The sequence below is a fragment of the Adiantum capillus-veneris genome, chromosome 17 (assembly GCF_014529385.1).
Source record: "Adiantum capillus-veneris isolate H3 chromosome 17, ASM1452938v2, whole genome shotgun sequence".
NCBI classification, from domain to species: domain Eukaryota; kingdom Viridiplantae; phylum Streptophyta; class Polypodiopsida; order Polypodiales; family Pteridaceae; genus Adiantum; species Adiantum capillus-veneris.
In genome coordinates, this window is record NC_140947.1 from 13275055 (window position 1) to 13291149 (window position 16095).

Below are 16095 nucleotides of genomic sequence, written 5' to 3' on the forward strand. Positions count from 1 at the left end.
GGAAGTCTTCAAGGTCTGAATAGCTGGAGAAAGATCCTTTGTAAGAGATTACGCAATGGCCGACATTGCCTTCGCATTAGCCGCATCCCAATCGACACACGATTTGAGATATTTGTCATCTTGAAGGCGAGTGTACCTGTTGTGGGAATCCCGAGTGGGACGAGGCTCCGAGCCGTCGTCAACTTCCCATAAACCGTTGCATGAGAACCAGAGTCGCATAATCAAATTCCAATGAGCGTAGTTATTCCCGTTCAATTTGTCCCTGGTGCTTGAGCAAGGCGGGGCCATGGGAAAGTTTGCAAGATCTTGAACTCCGGGAATCTTCTCGCACTCCAAAGTGTGGCCGCACGAACCAAGCCGCAAGATCTCCAATTTCCTCGCCTCTGCCAAGCCGCTCTACACCCTCTGCTGTCCCTCTCTTAAACTCGATACCGCTCGCAACTCCCACCAATTGGCTACTCAAAGCCTAGCACTCTGCACTCCTCCAAGCCGCATGATAAAACTCTCCACCAAACTCCTTCGAAGGCTTGCCCTAGAAGTTCCTTGGAGACTCCAAATCTCCCAAAAGTTGTTGACTTCGTGCCCACCAAGGCCAAGCTAAACCGGCGTTTCAAAGCGCTAGGGAGTATTTGGGGGGGGGGGGTTGGTTTTCCCAAATTGTTGCTGGCTGAGCGTCTCAAAACGCAAGACAATAGGGGGAGGGGGGGTGTTGTCCTAGTACTTGCTGTCATAGGGTGTTTCAAAACGCCAACGCACCGCAATGGAATCGGCAGAAGACTATAGGGTGGGCGCTCTCCTGCTGGGTGAGAAAATGCTCCTAGGCGCTGCGTCTCAGAACGTGCAGGAGGGGAGTGGCGTTGCCTGGTTGGGGCGTCTTAGAATGCAGGGGGGGAGAAGACAGCGTGTAGATCGCTGGCAAGGGAGGGAGGTGGGCAGTGGGGGGTAGTGTTTTAAAACGCTGTTGTTGCTCCTGCTCTGGGTTGCTCCTCCACGCCAAGTGCTTCAAGCCGCCTGCTCTGATACAATGTCAAAGTTGACGATGCGGAAGCGTTGTCGTGCTGTGACACGTACATAGTGGGAACGCATGCTACAAGATCTATCTTGTAATTTTTTAGATACATAATTATCTTTCCTATAATGTACATATGCATATTTAAGTATAATAATAAGCCTTTTATCTCATCCTATTATTTTTCTCAAGGGTAACCTATTCTTATCAGAAAATACTATGGGAAAAGCATCAATAGCTCTGCCTCTTTAACTTGGGGCAAAAAGCATTGATTCTTTATTTCTACTATCTCATTATCATCTCATACCCTAGCTAGATCTTATATCTAGGGTAAACTCCAATATATATATATATTCTATGTATTTTTCATATTTTTCTTATATTTCTTTTTAAATAGCTACTAGGAGGGAATCGAATCCTAGTGGGACACTAGGTGGCATGATTTCAAAGATACACTTATTTTAATGCATTATTGCAAGCATGATTACAAAACTTTGTCAATGAGCAATGTCATGCTTTCATATGGCATGAGGTGTCCTTTGGAATCAAATGAAAGTCTAGGCTAAGGGGACCATAGGAAGACTTTTGCTGCCAGAAATGGACCCTATTTTGATGATTTTTTTACACAAGGTTTCAATCCGAATTGGAAAATGATTTTAAAATGAAAATCGTAGCTAATGAGCTGAATTTTCTGCCCATATTTTTACTTTTTTATTTGGAGCCACGGTTGAGGAGATATGATCAAAATACTGGACCCCAGTCTGCCCACATCATGCAGGGACAACTCATTTCCAAATTTTCCAATTTCTGTTCACACGGGCTCCTCTCTTCTTGTGTAAACCCTTGGGGGGTTCCCTTCACCTATAAAATGGGAACTTTTCTTCCTTGAAAGAACTCAAGCATTCAAGCCATTGAGGAGAGGAATTCTTGAGGGAGTGAGTAGTAATGCCTAATTGTACTTAGCCATTAACATAAGCCCAAGCCTACACTTTCTCCTAGAGGAAGACTAGCCATTCTTGTACGCTATCCTTGGAAGATCAACTCTAATCAAAGAAGGTCTTGGACTTGGCGTATCAATCAACGTTGAATTCTCCCCTCTTCTTCTCTCTCCATCAATAATGGTGCCGAAGGGTTTGTCAAGTAAGATGTGTTCTACATTGATGTTTTCTTGATTTCTTGTTGTTTTCTTTTTCATATATATGTATCTAATCTCGTCTCCTTAACCAAACCTATCTCTCTCATTCTTAGTAATTCATCCTCTCTACAAATTCTAGGTTCTCTTTGCTACAGGTACATCTCTCCCCACAGTATCCTTATTGCCTACGGGCAAGAATAGGGCTTGAAAGGGAAACTTCTCATCTCTTCACTTCTCTCATATCTACATTTCTCACATACTATCCTAAATGAATAACCCACATGATGATAATTTCTATCGCTTTCACTCTGTACGATCTATTAAAATTAACGTATGGATTAGCAACAACGTATAGTGTTTCTCTTTGGCCCAAAAAGGCTCAATGAAATACTTCTATCACCGGATCCCATCATACTACCTCTCATAGACTATAACTTTTCTTTTGACGTAAGCGTAGTTATCTTGCTATGAACCAAGAGGATTTGTACACACAATTAATCCCAATCACTAAACAAAATATATATATTATGGTAAGCACAAAACTACACTTCCAAAGAACAATTCGTAGCATATTTGGTCCGCCAAGATTGAATGCCTTAACTCATCTATTAACCCTTTCATATTACCCATGATACGATATGACCATAGCCTTGATGTTTTCATCTTTGTGTTATTTTGACATTCTCTTTTGTGTTCTTTCTTTGTGCGTGTGAGTGCAAGAGAGAATGGGTGGGCTTCTTTGATTGTACTTCTTTCGAAACCCTAGTCTTCATGGCATCTATGGTTTAACTCCTTCATATAGTTTTTGTTGAGTTCTCTCACAAACTCTCATAGCCATAAGCTCGGTGCTTTCCTCGCAAGACCTGAAATTTCTCGACAGCGTAGAGACCAAGGGGAGTGGGCAAGAGAGAGAGAGAGAGAGAGAGAGAGAGAGAGAGAGAGAGAGAGAGTCTCCTGAACCAATCAACCCTAGCAATGAATAATTAAATGTGTATACAATGGAGGCAAGGGATTGCTTATATAGCACCCTCAGTAAATTGCCCTACCCAAGGCTTTGACAAATAAGTATAATAAATACCTAAAAGCCAAATAAATAATGGGATCACATTGGGAAGTTCACTTGAGATGCCTAAACTTTAACACTTTTATTAAAGGAGCCTCTAAAAGATGGCTCAGAAAGCCACAAATTGATTTGTAAGTCTTGAGCATTGAGTCTGTAGAGTACTTTAATCTTTGTACATTTCAATTTTGAATCAAATTATGTGCAAAACTAGATCTTCAAGTAGGTTACCTATACTTCATATTTGTAAGAAAATATATTTAAATGAAACCTGCGAGAGTGCTTAATGCCCGTCAGTAACTAGTTCATCTTCTTTTCAAGACTTTCTGCGAGAACAATTTCTGCTTTTCTGCACTCGGCTTTTTTTTGAGCTTCCTTACCGTCTTGAGAGGAGAATCAATAGCTTCTTGCAATCTCGAGTGAATCCATCAATTGGGTAATTTTGTGGGAATTTACATATTTCGGGTCTTTCGAGGACTTGATTAATCTTCACACGTGTCAATTTGCAGTTGACGTTTGTACTTCGCTTTGTCGAGATTTCTTGTCGAAAATTTGTCAAAATCTCCGTAGGTTTCTTATGTTCCCACACTAGGTTTAAGCTTTTCTTCATCTCCTCGGCGAACAACAATCAAAGGGATGTCGTCTTAGTTGGATTCTCCGTGAGAACTTGCAAAGCCACTGAACTTGAATATATATATATATATATATATATATATATATATATATAGGAAGATAGAGACACGGCACGGCGTAGTTCCGAGCCTAGATGCATTGGCGCTCCTTTTGGTATTTCTATATTATTACTTTGCAAAATTACAACTCTCGAGGATCCAATTCTCTCAGAGTCTCTCTGAGACTCTACGTCGAGATGCTCTGCGGAAGAGTCACCCCAAGTGTCCTTATAAACTTACAAGGGATGGCCAAAAGCAGAGCCCCAGAAGCTCTTATCCAAAAGCACTTGCAACAAAAAAAAAAGCCCTGAAAAGCTCACGTGAAAATTGCTCAAAATCTGCCCGCGCATTTTGTGGAAATCCGTATAGCCTGCCTGTCATGTGCACATCTAACCCTATGTGCATGTGGACAAGCTACTTCAGGTCCAGGGTTCAGGTCAGCTTAGGAAGTGTTCTGGCACCTATGTGAGCTTGTGAGCAGGCAGTACAACTCTCGAGGATCCAACTCTCTTAGAGTCTCTCTGAGACTGTACGTTGAGATGCTCTGCGGAAGAGTCACCCCAAGTGTCCTTATAAACTTACAAGGGATGGCCAAAAGGAGAGCCCCAGAAGCTCTCATCCAAAAGCACTTGCAACAAAAAAAAACTGCCCTCAAAAGCTCACGTGAAAATTGCCCAAAATCTGTCCGCGCTTTTTGTGGAAATCCGTATAGTTTGCCTGTCACGTGCACATCTAACCCTATGTGCATGTCTACTTCAGGTCCAGGGTTCAGGTCAGCTTAGGAAGTGTTCTGGCACCTTTGTGAGCTTGTGAGCAGGCCGTGCATGTCCAGGCACTTCGTAGTTGCTTATCCTCTGGTTGCACACAGCATGATCATCAGCATGACGGCCAGTAGCCATCCTGAGCATTTTACAGCGCACAGAACCCATTTTTCCTATTTTAGCCATTTTTCACTTATTATTAATAAGTGACTTTGTTGGGAAACTGGGTAGGGCAAAGTGGCTAGGTTAATATATAAGGAAGCTAGCGCTAGCACTTTTCGGCTCAATAGGCAAAAGGAGTCCATCAACTCACAGTGCACCTTCTCAGCAAGACCGGCAGGAGGCCTAGCATTTCCAGCCGACAGCAAATCAAGAGCAGCGTTTTGGCTCAGTTTCAGCCTAGCGTTTTCAGTAGTAGCAGATCAGCCCTGGCGTTTTGTAGATTGCAGATCAGCCTGGCGTTAGCAGATCACAGGATCAGGCCTAGCGTTTTTGCAATTGCAGATCAACATCATCGTTTTGCAGATTCCCGACGATAGAAGCAGCCATAGCATCAGCGTTTCCAGTTTTCAGCACTTAAGACTCCGCAGTAGCAGCCCCAAACCTCGCAAATCTCACCTTCCCGCAACAATTCCTCGCCGCATGGTCAGATCAGCCAGTGTTTTCAGTTTCAGCCCATTGTTCGCAGATTTCAGCATTTGCGTTTTCAGCGCATTGTCGTTGCGTCTTTGTCATCGCCGTCATAGAGTTAGAATTTAGTTAGATAGCAGATTTGCAGATTTCAGCCCCTAGCGTTTTCAGATTTCAGCCCGTCTCGTCGTCACCATCATCGTCGTCGACCTCGTCGGCAAGTCCATTGCATCTAGACCATTGTACCGATTTGTGCAATCAATAGCATAGACCTCTCTCGCCATAGACAGTGGGGCCCTTGGAGGAGGGTTTGACAACATTCTGGCGTCGTATTCTTCTCTCTCTCTCTCAATCTCAATACCTTCATTCACAGTGTCATTCACTTTGTTTGTGATCATTTGCACTCTCTCACTAAAGGAACGGAAGGCTCTCCCTTCCGGTAGTAAAAGGAACCCTTGAGCACAGTTCGGAGTACTCATCTTGAGCAAAGTTCAACATACACTTCTGCTGCACCTTAAATTGGTATCAGAGCTTTGGCAGTGTTTCTATATGACTCAAGGAAAGAACCACATAATTTTTTTTGCTTGTTGCGATCGCACGTAACCCAAGTCCTCTTGGGTTTGTCGATTCCTAATCGTGTTTTTGAAGAGTGACAAGAAACCCAAGAAAGAAAGGCTTGTCGAGTCTCCCCTTGTGGCTCTTTTCACTCATTGATAGCGGACCGTGCACTTAGCGGGACGTGAGGTGAGAAAAAGCAACCTTCATGTGAGCGCAAGGCCGCCAAGGGGTGCGCCGGAGGAAAGATTAGAGCTTGGTGTAAGAGAAAAGCCTTCTCTAACATAGATTGCAAGCTAAAGAAGAAGCTCAAGGACCTCAAGAACCTCAAGAACTCAAGAACCTCAAAGACTCAAGACCCAAGAACCACAAGATTCCAAGTTCCTCGTGAACTTAAGTACCAAGAACTGAGTGTATGGTCATCACCCGAAGCGGAATGGATACTTTGCGTGAAGGTGGTGAGCATGGAGGTGGCGAAGAAGAATTTTCCCTATTAGGAGGTTTTTCCGACCCTCCTCCTTCCGCATCTACGCCACGGTTTGCACCAAATCCTATGGAGGCTTTGGTCAAGTCGATGATGGACATGATGCTACAACAAGAGGTGCAATGCGCCACCTTTGATCGCGAGCGCGAGTAAGCGCGCTTAGTGGCCGAAGAAAGACAGGTAGCCTTGGAGCGTGAGCAAGCGCGCTTTGCGGCCAAGGAAAGAAAGGCAGAATTGAATCGAGGACGTGAAGACAGACGAGCGGCCTTGGAGTTAGAGCGTGAGGCGTAGAGAGTCCAACACATGCAAGAGTTGGTTCTACAGGTACTTACCTCGAAGCCCGAGCCGATCAAGGATGTTGGTAGTTCATCAAGTAGCACAAGCAGAGATTCGGTCTCCAACAACCCCGTCACGGAGAAGTTGACATTGGATGCTAGTGTTATTCATTCTTGGTTGCATCAATTTAATGCTCACTTTGCGACAAATAAGAAGAAGGAAATAACAAGGTTTTGACGGCAGCCATGTATCTTACTGGTGATGCCATTAATTGGTACCACACATGGCAAGAGGCATAGTTGACTGCGCATGTAGAGGAAGCCGCCGAAGGCGTGCCCCTTTCATTCAATTGGGCTGACCTTCAAGACAAGCTCAAGGCGTGGTTTATGCCTCCTTAGTACCTAGTGCGTTTGAAAGAAGATTTGCGCAATCTCAAGCAAAATGGTATGCCGGTCATGTATTTTTCTAACCTTTATTTACAGCTCGGCACCGAATTATGCAAATCAGATGATGAGCGCAAAGAGGCATTCATTTTTGGGTTGGACGAATATATCAAGTTTGATGTAGACGTTTTCGACTCGGTGGATCTCAACAAGGCGGTAGCAATTGCTCTCTCCCAAGAGATGAAGCACAACAAGGGAAAGCCTAAGGAGAACAAGTCTTCTCAAAGTACCTCTCAGACTCCTCAGAACTCCAGAATGGTAAGAACGGTAAGAATGGTAAGAACGGTAACTCTTCTAACCAATCTTTCACTAGTCTTTCGGAAAAGAACACTCAAAATTAATCTAAGGGTAAAGCTAACACACTTGCTAAACCTAAGCTCACCCCAGATGAAAAAGCTACACAAGGAATCATAGGAGGATACATCACGGCAGAAGAACAAGTCATTTATTTTAAGGAAGGTCGATGTTATCATTGTCACGTCAAGGGTCATATAAAGAAAACATGTTTGAGAATCTAACGAATCTAAAGAACCCACAGAACTCACATCCTCTGTTACAGCCATAAATAAGAAAACTCGTGTATCCCAAGTTTCTTATAATCCTCTCATTGATGAGTCTCGCATGAAGTGCTATGGTCATGTGAATGGTATACACATGGTGGTCTTGTTTGATTCTGGTAGTATCCATGATGTGATTGTTGACTCTCTTGTCGAAAGAGCCCGCTTGGAGGTTCGCAAGACATCTCCTCTCGAGGTGTCAGGCTTCGCTCCCGATATGGACTCACTCATTACACGAGAGTACCTTGATGTGTTATTCATTGTTCAACAAGCGTCCTTCCATAGAAAATTTGTAGTATCTCCTCTTTCAAGATGGGATATGATTGTAGGCATTCGATGGTTTTGTGAGCATAACCCTCTTATTGATTGGGCGGACAATACTCTCACTTTCAATGCCAAAAGTGACTCTCCCATTGTTATTTGTGGAGAGAAAGTTGTTCATTTTTTACCTCTCATTTCTAATGTGCAGGCGAAGATTGAAAAGAAACAAGAGAAGGAGACTCTCTCAGTCCTCTCTTGTCCAAAGCACCACACACATGTTTTGCATGATACAGTTGTGATTATTCACAAGGATGATGATTTGCATGATAAAGATGTGATGTTCACAAGGATGATGGTTTTTCTAGTGAAGCTAATCTCATTGCAAATATGATCAATCACGCATAACCGATCTTGGCTCTGGAGTTGAGGTCCAAAGAACCTACTCAGGAAGTATTGTGTGTTCGTATGATTAATCAGCACGCATTGTTCGAGTGTTTCATTCGTGACGGTTTCATGTATTTTCGTCACCGTCTTTATGTGTTCCCTTTCCAGAGGCATGCCATATTGTACGATGCACATGATTCACTCATAAATGAGCATGGATGCATACGGATTTCTCTCCAAAAGACAAATAGTTTGCATTCAAGGAATTCACATTCCATGTCTCTTCCTTGGCATGACACAGTCTTAGAACGAGCACAAGAAAGATTGACCATCAAGCATTGGCATTTTCATTGTGATTTGCCACAGTTGATAGAGTTCGATCAGAAAGTCAAGCTTCGACCCCATTGTTTGCGTGTGTTTGGTGAACAGTTTGGCACTCCGTCACTTGGTTCATCTCAATTGCATGCACAGTCATTTAGGAAGCATAGTATTTTTCCAATCACTCTACTACATGGAATGGGTATGTTTATGATTTTGTGTTGGAAGTGGTTTCATGAATTTTCCTCCTCAGAGATTCTTGATGAAGGTGGACATACGTCCATAGACACCGTTAAACCATTGAAGCAACCATAGATCACGTTGTGTTGCTTTCGACGCGGCCCAAAGAAGCAAGCATTGCAGACCTTTATAAAGTTCAAGTATCGCAAGACCCGCTATCAAACTGGGCCGACGAAGAGTCCTTCCTAGGATTCCATACATTGTTGGCGATCTCCCTCGACGCCATGTAGTTCGGTATCAATACCTCACTTTTAAAAGTAGGGGATTTCACGTGCACATCTAACCCTATGTGCATGTGGACAAGCTACTTTAGGTCCAGGGTTCAAGTCAGCTTAGGAAGTGTTTTGGCACCTATGTGAGCTTGTGAGCAGGCCGTGCATGGCTAGGCACTTAGAGTAGTTGCATATCCTCTGGTTGCACACAACATGATCATTAACATGACAGCTAGTAGCTATCATGAGCATTTTATAGTGCACAGAACCCATTTTCCCTTTTTTAGCCATTTTTCACTTATTATTAATAAGTGACTTTGTTGGGAAACTGGGTAGGGCAAATTGGTTAAGTTAATATTATATATATAAGGAAACTAGCGCTAGCACTTTTCGACAGAAGAGGCAAAAGGAGTCCACCAACTCACAGTGCACCTTTTCAGCAAGACCGGCAGGAGGCCTAGCGTTTCGAGCCGACAGCAGATCAAGAGCAGCATTTTGGCTCAGTTTCAGCCTAGCGTTTTTAGCAGTAGCAGATCAGCCCTGGCGTTTTTGTTATGTGCAGCGGAATGAATGTTTGCGCTTTGCTCAAGATGAGTGCTCCGAACTGTGCTCAAGCTTCCTTTTGTTCTTATGGAACGTAGAGCCTTCCGTTCTTAATGAGAGAATGCTATGATCACAAACAAAGTGAATGGACACTGTGCGTGCAAGTGTATGAGACTGAGAGATAGAGGGAGAAGAGAGATACGACACCAGAGACGTTGTAAAACCCTCCTCCGAAGGCCCCACTCTCGTTGGCGAGAGTGGTCTACTTATGATTGCACAATCTAGTACAAATGATATGCATGAGACTGATGCAAGTCTAGGCTATGTCGACGATGACGACGGTGATGACAAAGTCGACGTAAGGGCTGAAATCTGCAGTCTTTCTACTACTGTCCAAAAACGCTATGGCCTGAAATCTGCTAATCTCCTATCTGCTGAATTCTGACTCTATGTCGGTGACGATGTCGATGACGACGACGACGCGCTGAAAACGCAGACGCTGAAATCTGCGTTTTCTGCGCTGAAACTGTAAACCTTGCGGAAACTGACCGTGCGGTGAGGAAGTGCTGCGGGAAGGTGAGATCTACGAGGTTCGGAACTTTATCTGCGAAGTCTAACTGCTGAAAACTGAAAACGCTGGTCCTAGGGCTGATTCTGTCGCGATAGATCTGCAAACACTGAGGTTGCTCGCAGATGCAAAAACGCTAGGGCTGAAAATGGTGTTTCTGTCGCCAAGGTTCTGCAGATGCAAAAACGCTAGGGTGATCTGCTGTAGTCTTGTTGCCAGGGATCTGCAAGGGTAAAACACTGGCTGATCTGCTGTGTCTTGTCCAAAAACACTAGCCAAGTTGCTGTGGAGCAAAAACGCTAGAAGCCTTTGGGGTCCTGCTGAGAAGGTGCTTGTAACTAAGTCAGACTTTGTAAATAATTAATTTATTTACGAGAAAAGAATTATCTAATTAGTTGTGTGCACACCAGAATAGACCTAGCAGTTCTAAGGCCTCAGGTGAGCCTAAATGCGGGCCACAACGCCTCAGAGGGACCTTAGCAGAAATTACCCTGAAGCCCTAGTGATTGGGAAATCGGGTCTTCAGAAAGGGGTAAGCAGTAGCCTCAGATTTTAGGCTCAGGAAAAATACGCGCGTCAGTACAAGCACATGAATGAGATGGGGTCCTTAGAACAGTGACCCTAAGGCTAATAAAGTTAATAAAGCCTTAGGGTAAGTTTCGTTAAATTAAATTTAACGGTCCGTGCCCGGACAGGCGGTCGGACAAGTGTAAACAGGTAAAGGCGGTGCAGTGCCAGTGCGGCATTGCGCCGGCAGACCTTTGGTGTTCTCATAAAAAATCATTGGTAGCATTTGTTAGTTAGTTGCACATTTTTAATTAATGAGCTAGAAGTTTTTAAAGTCAAAAGTTGAATGGTTTTTAAGTTTTTAAAGTAAGTGTGCCACTTCAATGCAAACTAACTCTCTCTCACTCTCACTCTCACCCTCTCTCTCTTCCTAGCGCCCCCTCTCCCTGATGGCTATTTAGGAGTCCCCGCTCCCCCATTTTGAGGGTTGGCAGTGCACCTACCCCCCCTAATGTGAGCGTGCTCTACGCGATGGAGCCCTCCATTGTAGCTTGAGAGCAGTCCCTTGCGACATATGTGGAAGCCTTGTGCTCCCATTGTCAAGAACAAGGGATCTCACAGTCATAGACACCTTCTGGTGAAGTTTCATCGCGAGAAGCTGCCGTAGACGCTCTCTTAGCAGAGTGCGGCTGCTGTAATTCTCTGTTTTCAGCTCCTAATCACCTCGATTATGGCTGTTTTTAGCAGATCAGCCATAGAAATTCTCTTCTCTCTCATTATCCTAAGTCTACATCAAGTTTGGCGCGATTCCATCGCGAAGAAGACCTCTGTTTCGGCGTAGGGGTGTGCACATGTAAGAATTTCAGGTTATGTGCAGAAAATTACAGCAAGCATGTGCGTGTGCATTTTGCTTGTTTCTCTCTTGTGTTCGATGCATGAATGAATGAGCATGAAGGCAACACATAACGGAAGATGGACTCTCCTCTGTGAGAGCTTCCGATGAGCTGTTTCGAAAGATAGACTCTCTTTTCGAGAGCTTCCAACCAGTCTCGCAGAAGAGGGGAAATCCCATAAGCAGTAAGAAAGTGGAAACACTTTCTCAGTCAGTAGTCAGAACAGAACAGAAGAAAGAATAGAGGACGGGCGTATGCCCCGTTTCTGTGCTTGTAAAGATTCTCCCTTAGTAATAAAGATATTCTCTTTATGGGGGGGGACCAGCCCATCTTCTGGTCCCCAATGGAGTGTCAAGTTTTCTCTCTCCCTCTAATTCTCTTGAGTATTTGAAGTGCAATTAAACGTCAGTTTACGCTTCCGTATTTTTGTGACAGTGCCTGTTGAGCGGTGCTCCTGTTGCCTCTTCTGCCCTTTAGTGCTAACTTGGGTTTGCTTATATACAAACTTAGCAGAATTGCCCTACCTACTTTTGTTGGAAAGTCACGTAAAAAAATTTAAAAAATAGGAAAAATAGGCTAAATGCACTGGAAAAATCCCCTAACTGATTCTAATGGATTCTGATGGGAATACTGATGATCATGCACTGTGCAACCAGAGGATATGCATCTATGCTAAGTGACTGGGCATGCACGGTCTACAAACAGACTCACAAAAGTGCCTGATCACTTCTAAATCTAGATTGACTGGATTGACTGAACCCTGATCATGCTGTAGCTTGTCCATGGACACAGAGGATTGGATGTGTCACGTGACAGTTTTATAGATTGCAGATCAGCCTTGGCGTTAGCAGATCACAGCATCATGCCTAGCGTTTTTACAATTGCAGATCAACATCAGCGTTTTGCAGATTCCCGGCGACGGAAGCAACCATAGCATCAGCGTTTTCAGTTTTCAGCACTTAGACTCCGCAGTAGCAACCCCAAACGTCAAAAATCTCACCTTCCTGCATTAGATCCTCGCCGCACGGTCAGATCAGCCAGCGTTTTCAATTTCAGCCCGTTGTTCACAAATTTCAGCATTTGCGTTTTTAGCGCATTGTCATCGCATCGTTGTCATCGCCGTCAGAGTCAGAATGGAGTCCGATAGCCCGTCTCGTCGTCGCCATCATTATCGTCGACCTCGTTGGCAAGCTCATTGCATCTAGACCATGGTACCAGATTTGTGCAATCAATAGCATAGACCTCGCTCACCATAGAGAGTGGGGCCCTTGGAGGAGGGTTTGACAACATTCTAGTGTCGTATTCTTCTTCTCTCTCTCTCTCTCTGTCTCTCTCTCTCTCTCTCTCTCGGTCTCAGTACCTTCATTCACAGTGTCATTCACTTTGTTTGTGATCATTTACACTCTCTCACTAAAGGAACGGAAGGCTCTCCCTTCCGTGAGTAAAAGGAACCCTTGAGCATAGTTCTGAGTACTCATCTTGAGCAAAGTTCAACATTCACTTCCATTGCACCTTACACCGCCACATCAACATGTCAATACAAATCACGTTATTGCTTACAGTTACGCCATGTCAACATGTCAGTGGGATTTACGAGATTTGTAGCCAGAGTTTTAGCTTTTGATGTTTAGTGTTTAAGCCCCTTGGCCGGTGCTCACAAGTTCTTTAAGTTGGTAGGGCTTAGGATTTTAATCCCTAACCCCCCCTTAGGCCCCTCTGTCTATCTTCTCGATTAAGTTCCTCTTGTCCGCTCTCAGCCAGCTCTTTCCAGTTGAGTATTCCACATCATCTCTTTGTGAGAGATGCAAAACAAGGAGAGGTATGTCACAAAGCATGGTGCGGAAACTTTTCCAAGGCTCTGGCCTTGAAAACAATCCGCATACTATGAGCTTCGCAAGCAATGCCTTGCTCCATCTTTGGATCAATAGTCCCCAATCCTCCCTCGCCCCTTGGCAAAATGATTGTGTCCCAACTGACTCATGGTCGATTGTGATAGAGCCATCTAAGTCACCTCACAAAAAGTTACAAGGCGCCTCAATCGTGCCATGATGCCAGAGTGAAGAGTTATGCAGGTCCAAGAAGAACCTGATTCACCACAAGGGCTATGCCAACCAAAGATAATTGCAAGGACGACCAATGGAAAAGTTTCTTTCTAATAGACTGTAGTACGGGTGCAAAGTGTTGCTCAACCGACACATCAATGCCAACATGGAAGCCCAAATATTTGCAAGTCTGCCCTCTTGACAACCAAGTGAAATTATCCTATGCACCCCATTGACAGTCCTCATCCACTCCTACAAGAAAACCGAAATATTTGTGCCAATTGATGAGAGCACCAGTGGCCAAGCAAAAGATACCAAGAGCATCCTGTAGATTGTCCAAGGTGGGTGTGTCATATTGTAGAAAGAGCATAGTGTTATCTGCATACTCCTGATCCAACAAATTTGGCGTGTCATCTAAAGGCACCTTACTTGTAGGGTCTTGTGCCGCAAGAAGAGAGACATGGCCTGAACAAAAAATAGAAAGTAGGCTGCGAAGACACATCGGTGTTGGACTCGGCGAAGGAAAGTGCCGTCCAATGTGGCCACTAATCGTGACAGCGTTGGAAGGAGTACGGTATAATGTAGATACACCTCTCATCCACTACAAGGGGAAACCCATCCTCTGAATAGTGCGCTCTAGGAACCCCAATCTACTCTATCATAAGCCTTCTCAAAATCAAGAAGCATGAAGACTATAGACTGTTTTGTTTGATGACCCCACTCGATTGCCTCATTGAAAGTGAAGATATTATTCACAATACATTGGTCCTACGCAAAACCTGTCTGTGACACATGGATGAGATTGGGCATAAAGGGTTTCAAGCGCATATTGATCATGCGACCAAAGATCTTATACGCGGAAGACGTGTGAATGATCGGTCTCCATTGCCAGAGAGACGATGTATCTCTGCCTTTCGACATAAGAGAAGCAAGTCCCAAACACATTGAGGTAGGCATCTCTCTTGTGTCAAATATGTGTTGTAAACCTGAAAGCATAACGGGATTGAGAGCATCCGAGTACTACAAAAAGAAATGTCTAGTCAATCTATCCTCTCCACGACAAGAAGCACTATCTAGGCCAATTATTGCGTTATGCATACCTTGCAAAGAGAAGGGTTCCAATAAGAGATGGCACATAGCCTTTGTAACCACAGGCTGTACATGGGACCAAACCACTTCTTTGGCACGTAGAATATCATCAGTAACCTGATCGGATGTAAACAAATGCTCAAAATAATCTTAAGCTAAGTCAAGGACCTCATCAGGATGCGTATGTAACTTGTTTGCAGAATCACGTAAGGCTCTAATGGAAGACCCCTTGGGACGCTCCCGAAAGTGTGCAATGAAATTCTTATTCATCCTAAACGCTTTGTATATTCATGTCGAGACCGAAGCATGATAGGCAAATTTGGATTTCTCATTCTGCATTTGACACTGTCTCTGTGGTGTCAACCTCAAGCTCACCTAGGAACTCATCTCCTCGAAACACCTCGAGCTGCTGACGTATGCAACTCAAAGAGTCTTGTAACTCATGCTCCCTGTGGAACAAGCCTCGACAACTGCCTGTCTGCATGTAGTGATGCATGTACTAGATGGGACACAGGATCTGCACACCAATGTGTGTCCAAACATCTTGAATCGACTGAAACAATGAAGCATCCTCTAACACCAAGTTAGAGATGCAGGATCCTCGTCTAGGCATAGAAGAAGTCTCAATGTCACGCACATGTAACCCTATGTGCACGTGTACAAGCTACTTCAAGTCCAGGGTTCATGTCAGCTTAGGAAGTGTTCTGGCACCTTTGTGAGCCTGTGCGCAGGCCGTGCATGTCCAGGCACTTTGAGCAGTTGCATATCCTCTGGTTGCACACATCATGATCATCAACATTACAATCAATAGCCATCATGAGCATTTTACAGGGCACAAAACCCGTTTTCCCTATTTTAGCCATTTTTCACTTATTATTCATAAGTGACTTTGTTGGGAAACTGGGTAGGGCAAATTTGCTAAGTTTATATATAAGAAAATTTACAGTCACTCAGTAGAAGCAGAAGAAGCAAAGAGAGCACATGCAACCTCTTGCAGTAGGTCCTCTAGCATTCTTCTCAAGCAAGAACCCTCAGCAAGACCCGGCGTTTTTCAGCAAATACATCAGCTTCAGCGCCAGCGTTTTCAGCAGACAAAACCAACGTTTTTAGCCCTGCTGTACCATCGTTTTTAAGCAGATAAAGTCAGTGTTTTCAGACCTACTACATCATTGTTTTCAGCGGTGATATTCAGCCAGGATTGCAGCGTTTTCCAAGCCAGAATAGCATTGTTTTTTAGCCAGACCTATCAGCGTTTTGTGTCCCTGAAATCAGCATTTTTCAGCCAGCCGTCGTCCTCGTCGTCGCCATCGTCTCCGACCTAGATCCTCATTGCATGATAGCATCGAGAACTTGTATCAGCACCTTGTATCAGATTTGTGCAATCAATAGCATAGACTTCTCTCCCCATGGTCCTTGAAGGAGGGTTTGACAACTTTTCTGGTGTCGTATTCTTCTCT

General features: G+C 44.2%; 1 protein-coding gene and 1 pseudogene across 2 annotated transcripts in view; both read left to right on the plus strand.

Annotated features, from left to right (window-relative positions):
* The window catches only part of PSS1 (phosphatidyl serine synthase family protein), a 118317-nt gene that overhangs the window by 13561 nt on the left and 88661 nt on the right, over nt 1–16095 (plus strand). The gene's annotated exons all lie outside the window — the stretch shown is intronic.
* On the plus strand, nt 8503–9039 carry LOC147436827 (uncharacterized; annotated as a pseudogene).